Consider the following 11,314-nt stretch of genomic DNA (forward strand, 5'->3'; position numbering starts at 1 on the left):
TGTTATATCTCCCTGAAGTATGTAGACCTTATTGTACTAATGCTTGAAATTAAAATAAATCAAAATTGAAAAGTAAAAAAGTCTAAGGTGGAGCCAGGGCCGGAATCAAAAATTTTGTATGACCAAGTATGATAGACATTTTATTTTATTATATTACATATTATATATAAATGAATTATATTTTTATAAATCATATATTTTGAGTCATATGTTTTTGTAAAACATACACCGTAGCAATTTTTAAATTTCAAAATTACATTTCTCGACTAAAAAACAAGATATTCGAGCTTACTCGACGGCACACAGTGTGCTTTTTTAACACTTCTTGCCAATTATTTGTAGCGCTTTCGTTAGAAGCAATACTTTGATATGAAACAAAATGGCTTTGAAAGTTAATGTAATTGTCTTTCAAGGAAAAAAATTGCCATTGAGCCACAATCACTGGTTGACCTTAAACAAATTGGTAAAAAATAGTGTTCTTCGAAAAACCCATGCAAAATCCAACGGATATATTAAGAAAAAAATTTTTTTGTATTTTTTATTCTACTAATATTATAGATTTAGAGACGAGAAACACGACAACATTCAACCCCTCAATTTGAAAAATGCATTACACATATTTTGCTTTTTTTATGATTTGCATGCAGCTGTGCATCCTTCACACAATTTTATATCCCTCGAACAATAAGTGCAATTCAAGACCTTTAATTTGAACCAAGAAGCCTCTAGGCATTTTTCAAATTAAGGTGTTCAAATTTGTTTCCCAATTTTGAACAGTGTAATCGTGTTGCTCGTCTCAAAATCTATAATACAAGTATAATAAAAAATACATAATTTTTTTATTTTGGAATAAATCCCGTGGATTTTGCATGTTTTTTCTAAGAACACTACTTTTGACCAACTTTTTAAGCTCAATGGCCACAATTGAAAGGGATTTACTTCATCTTTAAAAACTATTTTGTTTCGCAACAAAATGCTGCCTCTGTCGAAAGCGCTACGATTCGCATGCAGTGTTCAAAAAGCAGACTGTGCGGCTTGTGAAAGGACAAGAGATGTATTTTAAAATGCTGTGCATATTTTTCAGATATAAGTTCAGCGACAAAAACTACTAGAAATGGCAAACTTCATATCAAAACAAAATTTCAATTAGCACGAAATTGTTCCGGAAGTAGAATCACAATACCAAGAGTGTAATTGAAATTCCTAACCAAACTCAGGTTTCTCGACCGACTTGGATTTTATCATAAACGTGTTTCTTGCTAAATAGTTATTGCAAAACATCACTTTTAAAAAATTGTCTTCTGTATTTACTGATTTATCTAAATTACTGTTATATGTACGGTGACCATAAATATCGATTCAAAATGAAGGATAATTTTTCAAAAATCTGCCTACATATATTTACGTAGGATAAAAATATCAAAAGAGTATTTATGATTCTAAATTCTTAATACATTTTAAACTTTAAAAACGCATCACATTTTCTTCGTCGATATTAATCTTTTTTTACATGAATATTAATAAAAGTATAGTAAAACATATTATAATTACAATAGCTTACACGAATAGTGAAAATCTATAAAAGATTATTTTATAGGCAAATTTTGAGTCGTTCAAAACGAAAACAATACCCGTTTTTGTTTTTTTGTACGTTTCGCAGTTATTTGTCAAAAATCGACGTCACGAATCGACGTAACCGACGAGTTACAAAGGTATTCATGTGCCCTTTACAAAAATATATAACTTGTGCAGATTGCGCTTTATTGCATCTACATTTCTAATCCGATTTTCATTATCTTTGACTCAAAATTTGCTGTAATGATATATATTCTTTATCGAATTTTTAAACTAATGAAAAAAATAATAAAATAAAACTGCGTATTTGATTGAAAATCTCACTTTTTTCGACTTTGACGACAAAATGCAAATGGTCGCCGGTAGCACTAATAATTTTCATTGAATTCGCCACAAGTTATATACTTTGGTAAGAGGCACATCGATACCCTTCGAGATGTAAGTCGCTTACGTTGACTGGGAGATTTTTTCATGAGATATTGAAGAAAAGCTACGAAAAGTACCAAGAAACACTTTTTTTAAAAAATCCATCCATTATCCGATAATTTTAAAATAACAAATAAAATGCGGGACAAATGCAGGACACTTGGAAAAAAGCAGTACATTTTCAGGTTTTTCAGGTTTGAAAAACTACGCAGGACCGACCTTTGAAAAACAGTACGGTCCTGCAAAAAACAGAACGGATGGTCACCGTAGTTATATGGGATGTGGGCGTGGTTATTGTCCGATTCGTTCAGCCATTTGGTATGTGGTGCCAAGGCTAACAACTCTGGCAAGTTTGGGAAAAATTAGTGCAGCGGTTACCAAGATATACACATGTAATAATAAGTGGGCGTGGCTACGCCCGTTTTCCAAAAGTTTATAATATTCTTATTTTAAATAAGCTTCAATAGTTACTAAAATATCGTATTTCGTATTTCTGGAAACTACCGTTATATGGGAAGTGGGCGTGGTTACGGTCCGATTTCGCCCATTTTCAATATCAGCCTACCTTGGGTAAAGGGCAATCTACATACCAAATATCGTTGAGATATCTAAATTTTTTCTCGAGGTATCGTGTACACGGACGGACGGACGGGCAGACAGACATGGCTTAATCGACTTCTCTTTTCATTCTGATCATTTATGTATACATTTGTCTATATCTATCTCGATTCGTTTTGGCTGTTACAAACAATCGTTATGTGATTAAAGTTATAATACCCTTGTCCACAAGTGCGCGCGGGTATAAAAAAAAAACAAAGCCTTTCAAACCCATCTCTTAATTATTAATTTAAATTAATTAATTATTCATTTAAATTATTTAATTTTAACTTGTTAAGCCAGTGAAAAATTTCTTCAAAACCTCAAAAATATTCTAAATGTATAAAACATGATACAGCAAAGAAGCTAGTTTCAATAAACAACTTTTGACTGATAAGAAAATTTTTTGAAGTGTCATAAATTGTGAGAATTATTAATGGCCTTGCCACTTTTATAATATTAAAACAATAAATCGGAGTATTTTCTATCTCATATTTATACCAATGTAATAACATTTCAAATCAAAAACCATTATCAGTGCTTGGTAATTTTTGAAGTGAAACTTCTTTAGCGGCGGTTGGTTGGTTGGGAGTAAATTGGCAAATTCAACGGAAATTGCACACGGAAATGGTGCAACGGAAATGGTGCAACGGAAATGGCGCAATGGAAATGGTGCAACGGAAATGGTGCAATGGAAATGGTGCAACAGAAATGATGCAACGGGGCTGAAACAAGTGCTTCTTGTGTGTATGCATATGGTATACAACTAATAAAAGGTTAAAGAATAACACTTAGAAAAAGACCAATACAAGAATGAAAGTTATGGTGAGTACATATATACATAGATAAAGAAAAGGATAAAGGCAAAGGTAAAAATAAAAACAAAAACAAATATGCGTAAAGATAAGGGCAAAAAGGAAGAGCAAAGTAAATTTAAACGCTTTACTTATATATATAAGGGCAACGGTGAAGGGGAATAAGTAGATGAAGAAAATTATAAATATAAAAGTAAAAACAAAGAGGAGGATGAGTATACCGATAAAAGTAAAGATGAAGATAGGGGAAGAAAAATTAAAATAAAGGTAATTAAAGAGGAAAGGATATAGAGGGAGACACAGAGACTCAATCTGGGAACTATTTTGGAAATTTAGCGATTTTTGGGATTTTCGAGACTTATTGATGAAATAATCGACATCTTTATCGGTTTTGCTATCGATTTTGCTATCGATATTTATAGACTTTGTTATCGACTTTGTTATAGCTATTTATCGATTTTGTTATCGATATTTATAGACTTTTTTATCGATATTTATCGATTTTATTATCGATATTTATAGATTTTGTTATCCATATTTATCGATTTTGTTATCGATATTTATAAAAATATATTACTTCTGGTGATCAGGTAGCATGAATTTTATGAAATGTCATAATTTTATTGAAAGTCAAATGGTTAACAACAACAACGAATGTCTTAAATGGAACTACCTTCATTTTTGCATCATGGTTTAAACTAAAGATTTCTTAACACTCTTTCGTTTGAAACCCATATTTTAATATTTCATATAACCTGTGTAAAACTTATCTCAATACGATTTTTCAAACAGGTGGCAACCCCCTTCTAAAATATTCACAAATACATAAATATCCTCTTAAATCTCTTTCGTCTGCGATTGTGATGAAATAAGTTGAATTTGATTGCCACGTGACCAACTCTCTTAAATATACATAGTTTAGAAATAAACTAACTAACTAACTAAATAATTTGAATTTATCTTTTTAAACAGGTGGCAAACCGTTTGAAACACCTCTAAAATATTCTAAATGTTTAAACTAAAGATTACTTAACACTTCATCGTTTAACACCCACATTTTATAATCTAATATAACTTGTGTATAGTTTAATTAAATTCGTCTTTTCAAACAGGTGGCAATCATCTTCTAATTATTTTCAAACTAAATCTTTCTTAAACCTCTTTCGTCTGACACCCATATTGCCTTAATTAAAATTAATTTGGTTTCTTAAACCCTTCAACATGTGCTTAAGAAGTAAGGCTCTTGCAAAATCATTTCGATTGATACCCGCATTGTAATAATTTATTTAACTTTTAAATTAATTTGAATTTAATTTTTTAAACGGTGGCGAAATCGGACGAACGGTGCAGATCTGATGCCCTAGACACAAAAAAACCCTTCGCTTATCTACATATACATATATATTCAGCCTCATTGCGAGTGTCGCGTCGACTGCAAGTTGTTTTTCGAGAGTCCGAGTCGTATCGATAATTGCATGGCATTGTCTAAAATTTCGACTCGACTAGACTAGACTAGACTTTGGTGGACTTGGGCGAGCCTAGGATATTGACAAAAAATTTTCACATTTCACACAGATTATTTTTAGAGCATAATATATTTTTGCTATTACCAATCGAACTTCTAAAAAATCGAATTTTCGGCCCACGCTAATATGTATGTTTGTATATAAAATGATAGCCGTTTTCGTTGTTCGGATTTAACTCAAAAACGACTGGATAGATTTCGACAAATTTTCGGAGGCTATACCTTCCATATGTATGTGGTCATATCACAGGCTGCTAGAAAACTTGCTAGGAGGCACTGGAATCGAGTTATTCATAAAAGTCGTATTTATATACCGATTTCGTTCAAATTCAAATTATATGCTACTTGTATGAAAAATACGGTGACAGGTAATAAGATCAACGGAAATAAGGTCAATTGACTTTATTTCCCTCCCTGGTGCGAGATAAAGTCAATTGACATTATTACCTTTTTAAAAACGAAATAAAATCAATTTTTTCGCATCGTGTTTTTACATATTCGTAATTTAAATTCTTTTTTAATAGAATCAATTGGTGGTAGTTCATGATTGTGTGTGGATTACTATCACAACAATGATGGATTACTATCCATTTGAGTGAGGAAATAGCGTCAATGACTTTATTTCCAAATTTTTGTTGACTTTATTTCGCTTTTGAAAAGGTAATAATGTCAATTGACTTTATTTCGCACCAGGGTGGGAAATAAAGTCAATTGACCTTATTTCCATTGACCTTATTACCTGTCACCGAAAAATACGTCTACGAAAAATGGACCCACTAGTTAAGAGTTATTTAGAAAATTCGTTTTTATTGTACAATCTAGTTGAAATTCATAATCAGTATTCACTTTATGACAAGCAATACTTTTGAAAAAATTGACCCAATAGATGGCGCTGCAGACGAAATATATAGGAACCCCGCATGTCTGGTCTGTTTGGCCTTATGTTTATGTTATACGAATTCAGCATAGAAAGAGCGCAAAATGGTGTAAGGCCACCTTTGTCTCACGCTTTCATACACCCTAAATGCGATCTTGCAAATTGTCCGGGGTGGCCATTATTGTAGCAGTAAGACCCATAAAATCCAGTTCATGGATCAAAGGAATCCCTGGTCATTCAGATAATCCAAGCACATCAACGCTCACGGGTGTATTAAGAAGAAATGTTTGCCATTTAGGAGGCAGCACGAAATCTTGATCAAAGAAGAGAGAGAACAAACGAAATTTTTCTTCTGTGACAGTCAGTAGAACTCCAAAAAAAATCGATTTTCACAACATCGATACTTTTATAATAATTGTTGATGAAGATCGATTAAAATAGAATTTTTAGTAAAAGCTGTTAGTTGCAATTTACAAAACCTAATTTGGAGATTTCTTTACAAAAATAAAAAAATTTGGCACTAAACCAATTAATGTGATGGACAAAAAAAAAATACGAAATACACCCGAAACAAAACTCAGTGTAGGTTATAGGTTGCGTCGGGTATAACATGAAAATAGGTTTCTATTAGTTCCTGAACCCTCCATTTTTATTTTATTTAAAAACAACCATTATGTTCGTACTTGATGCATTTATATATTAATAGCTTGACTATTTTTCGTCTGATAGAAATCAAACATGTTTTGAAAACGGAATTTAGAGTTCCTTTTTGGTTATTGTTGTTTCCGACAGGGTGGGTGTATCATGTATTTTGGAACGAATTTTCGTCAGCCCTTGACCAGTACCAGTACCATTTTTCGTTCTGGATAATTTTTGTTGGTTGATCGTATTTGTACTCCTTATTAACTGCAGTATATTTTGCTTAGCTGCTCATCCTTCTTTGCACGGAAATACTTGTGCACTTAACCGAAAAAAACACTTAAGCGAATTTTCTTTACTACTTCAATGAGGAAGGTATCCGAATCCCTATGAAACCAAATAATGGAGGAGCACTTAGCACGTAGAAATTACTGCAAGCGAAATGTTTACCGAATGATATCTAATTATCTATATAACTACATAAATTGATAGCCATTTTCTTTGTTATGCAAGATGAGCAAAATAAATAAAAGCTTGTAAAATTAGGTAATTGCAGGGCCAGTGTAGATAAACGTAATACCATCTTTGATAATTGATAATAGTTGCAAGGCAGGTATCGCTAATGTGAAGGTATGTTGAATGAATCTATCGGAGCAGTTTCCTTATAAATGTTAAAAATACATAATATAAAAAAAAAACTTTTTAATACACAACGCTTTTATAAATGGACTAAAAAGTAGAAAATAATAATTCTCAGTCCCATAGAATTTGTTTTGATAACTTTTGATTTTGAAATTTTAGCAAAAGTCATTATAAACAATTTATGAAATTGAAAATGAAAAGCGTGGGGCGCATGTAATACACTTGAATTGATATGAAAAGTAATATATGAATGTATGTATGTATATGGGTATATGAATAACGACCGCTTAAAGTCGATCTCAAATTTCTCTGTAGAAACTTTAGGTCTATGTTATGTAGTTTGACTATTGTCAATTAAATGTAATGCTTTATATTGCATGCGCCCCACGCTTTTCATTTTCAACCTCATAAACTGTTTATAATGACTTTTGCTAAAATTTCGAAATCAAAAGTTATCAGAACAAATTTTATGGGACTGAGAATTATTATTTTATACTTTTCAGTCCATTTATAAAAGTGTTGTATATTAAAAAGTTTTTTCGTATTATTTATTTTCTACTTTTTAGTCTTGTCTGTATAAAATTTTGCAATAGATATTAAAATAATTCAACGATATTAATATATTGATGTACACACATGCACACACATATGTATGTACATTAAAGTGGTCCAAAAATGTGTGTAAAAAAAATAAGGTCGGATTTTCAATTCCGCCACCCCCTAGGATTGTTATATACCGAAAAAATATACCCATATTTTTTTATTTTGAAATCAAAAAATATTTAGGGAGTGCTCAAAGCGCTCAAAGTTTTCCATGTATTTTATATGGAGAAAAAACAATTTTTCGTAGAAATGGTATAAAACTCTTGAAAATCAATATTTTTCGACCGTAAAACTGTGGTACTCTTCAGGAGACTTCCAGTATTAATATCCAATTGTTTATTTAACCATTTTTTATGATTAAAGGTTTTTTTTGGTCCCCCATTGCATTTTCTAAGGGCTTTGGAGGACCTATAAAATATAGTTACCATGAAAAAATTGTTAAAGAAACAATTGAGTATTATTACTGGGAATCTCCTGAAAATAAAATCGATCGAAAAATATTGATTTTCAAGAATTCTACACTATTTCTACGGAAAGATGTTTTTTTCCATATAAAATACATGGAAAACTTTGAGCGCTTTGAGCACTCCCTAAATATTTTTTGATTTCAAAATAAAAAATGGGGGTATATTTTTTTCGATATAGATCAATCCTAGGGTGTGCCGGCATTAAAACTCCGACTTTATTTTTTTGGACCACTCCAATGTACATACATACGAGCACCAATTAATTGCATTTAAAGAAATGGCGTGTTCTCCATTTCCGCTGTAGCGTACGTTGTCCATAGGGCGACATCTACCTCTCGAACCAACTGGGTCGATGTCTATAGGAACTTTGCAAAGAAAAGCTTTTATAGCTGTCTGGACACACAACATTAAAAGTTTCTGGACACACGATATGGAAAGTTTCTGGACAAACAACATTGAAAATTTCTGGACACAGAACATTGCAAGTTGATAAAAGCGTTGTAATAATGCCGCTGATGTGCATTTTAGGGTAGGTATCCTAAATGTGCACTTAAGTTTTGTAGTATATGCGATGCTCAATAGGTAGATGAATTGTTGTGGCTTGTTTTTGCTGGCAGGTAGAAATCCGTGATTTTTACCTTCTTTGTTTTTGTAGTTAGTGTATTCCCTTCCATGTCTATCCTTAATATTTTGTTGTTGTCATTTTTCTTCTCGTACATTAATTTTAGAGGTTCAGTACGTCCGATATAGTATTTATTTGCTCATTTATTAATTGTCCTTTGAAGGTCTTCCGTTTATATATTTCCATATTTTCTAATATATCCAATCTTTGTCCTTTATGTTGTATTTATGGAGAAGTTCTGCTCTTTGTCCAATCTTCATTGGAGCGCATTTATTTTTTATCATGTGATTTGCGAAGTTCGATTCTGTTGTATGCTCTGGTTTTCGTGTTTTCTTATTATAATCCCTTATGTGTTCTCGATACCTTGTCCTTATATTTCATCCTGTTTGTCCTATGTAGCTGTATCGGCACTCGCAGCTTAACTTATAAACGCCTTGTTTATCTAGCGGGTCTTTCTCGTTTGTTTTCTCTTTCAATATTCTTCCCACAGTGTTCCTTGTTGTAAATAAGACTATTTTCAAACAGGCACCTAATTGGCAATTAAGAACCTTTTCACCAATTTAAGCCTTAATTTTGACCCAATTTATCATACAAAAATTCAATTTATTAATTGCCAATTAATTATTAATGTGCAAATAATTTGTGTCAGATTCTCTATGCAATCCTGCTGGTATGTTTAATTTTGCTTGGAGGTATGTTTATTGAACAAAGAGCAATCAGCTGCTTGTTTCTGTCCTTTTACAGCTGATATTCCATAAGGGATGGAGATTTAATTATAAAATTGTACCTAATTTACGGAAAGCTTTATCTAAAAGTGGATGGATGTACCTAAAAAGTAAATATGTATTTTCATATTAAGAAGATAGGAGGATAAAAATTCCCATCGATACCACATCAACTTCTGTACTCACATTAAACAAATTTTGGCTATGAAAAGAATCTCTTCGAGCAGCGCTAGACAAAACTATGTTGTAGAAATGGTGAATTACTTTCCTCCCAGTTCTCCGATCTGACGTTTAAAAATTAATATTTTCCGTCTATCTGGCGAAATCAACTACAGTTGCGTTACTTTGACCACCTTTTTGTATCATTTGTATGCCCCTTCACAAAGGAGGGAAGGTATTGGACCAGTTGCCCGCAACAGAAAATGCATTGAAATGTCAATAAAAATAAGAACTGATTTCCTGAGAAGTGATTTGGCTACGTTCCAAATGTACCTAAAATTGTGGTTTTTGTACCGAATGCACTTTCAAACTAAATACACGTACGATTGAACCAACTTTTCCAACACTGTAGGTAATCCAGCAGCTGATTTCGTATCGCTAATTGCGCAGTTGACGTATGTGTGAACACAAAACTCAATTCCGAAATTTAAAGCTTAATAACCTCAGCTAATTGGAGTGCAATGGGGTATAGTCGTTGCGTTGGGTATGCAGTTATAGTTGCATGGCTATACCCAATCCCGAATCTTGCGTCCTCGTTCGCGCACTCGGGGCAACGTGAGCAACCCATGTGAGAGATGCGGTAACCAATCCGAGTGGAGCCCTGGATCACGGCAGAAAGAGAGGAAGCTTCGGTGGGGCCACTCCGACTTATTTGGTTTAAGGGCTCACTGAGGTCTGCAGCGTCAGTTTACCAGTAGGTGCGGCTGCAAGCGGGTGTCTGCTTGGAGCAAGCGGCTCGCTATATAAATGTGTATTTGGTTGCGAAACCACCCCCGTCCCTGCAATGGGTTGTGCGCTGGGCTTGGGACCCGCCAAGGCAAAGCCTCGGATGAGACCCCCACTTATGATGACGACCACGGCAAATATTTAAAGGACGACGATTTGAGGGAATGCACCTGGAATGTCCGGACCCTTAATAGGGAAGGTGCCTCTGCACGGCTAGTTGATGTTCTCGTAAGGACAAAAGCTGACATCACCGCCATCCAAGAAATGCATTGGACGGGGCAAGGCAAGCAACGTCTGGGGCCTTGCGACGTCTACTACAGCTGCCATGTAAAGGAGCGCAAATTCGGAGTTGGATTTGTGGTGGGAGAGAGACTCCGTCGCCGAGTACTGTCGTTCACCCCGGTGGACGAGCGTCTAGCCACAATCCGCATCAAAGCGAGATTCTTCAACATCTCGCTCATCTGCGCCCATGCCCCGAAGGAAGAGAAGGATGAGGTATCCAAGGACCTCTTCTATGAGCGCTTGGAGCGCACGTACGAGCGCTGCCCCCGTCATGATATCAAAATCGTGCTTGGCGACTTCAATGCCAGGGTGGGCAAAGAAGGGATCTTTGGAACCACCGTCGGAAAATTCAGCCTCCACGACGAAACGTCCGACAACGGATTGAGGCTGATCGACTTCGCCGGGGCCCGAAACATGGTAGTATGCAGTACTAGGTTCAAGCATAAAAAGATCCATCAAGCTACCTGGCTGTCTCCGGATCGAAAAACGAGAAACCAAATCGATCATGTTGTGATAGACGGAAGGCACGCTTCCAGTGTTTTAGACGTACGCACACTCCGAGGCCCAAACATCG

The 11,314-nt window shown here is 34.3% G+C and overlaps 1 long non-coding RNA gene across 1 annotated transcript in view; it reads left to right on the forward strand.

Moving 5' to 3' along the window:
• Positions 1 to 2,307: 2,307 nt before the first annotated feature.
• The window catches only part of LOC108358935 (uncharacterized), a 21,014-nt gene continuing 12,007 nt past the window's right edge, over positions 2,308 to 11,314 (forward strand). Inside the window, exons 1-2 of the long non-coding RNA XR_001846855.1 lie at positions 2,308 to 2,319; positions 3,522 to 3,525. This is a non-coding gene — a long non-coding RNA (uncharacterized LOC108358935). The remainder of the gene's footprint in view (positions 2,320 to 3,521; positions 3,526 to 11,314) is intronic.

Source organism: Rhagoletis zephyria, unplaced genomic scaffold (genome assembly GCF_001687245.7).
Source record: "Rhagoletis zephyria isolate East Lansing unplaced genomic scaffold, Rhagoletis_zephyria_1.1 Rzeph_scaffold_00315, whole genome shotgun sequence".
NCBI lineage: Eukaryota > Metazoa > Arthropoda > Insecta > Diptera > Tephritidae > Rhagoletis > Rhagoletis zephyria.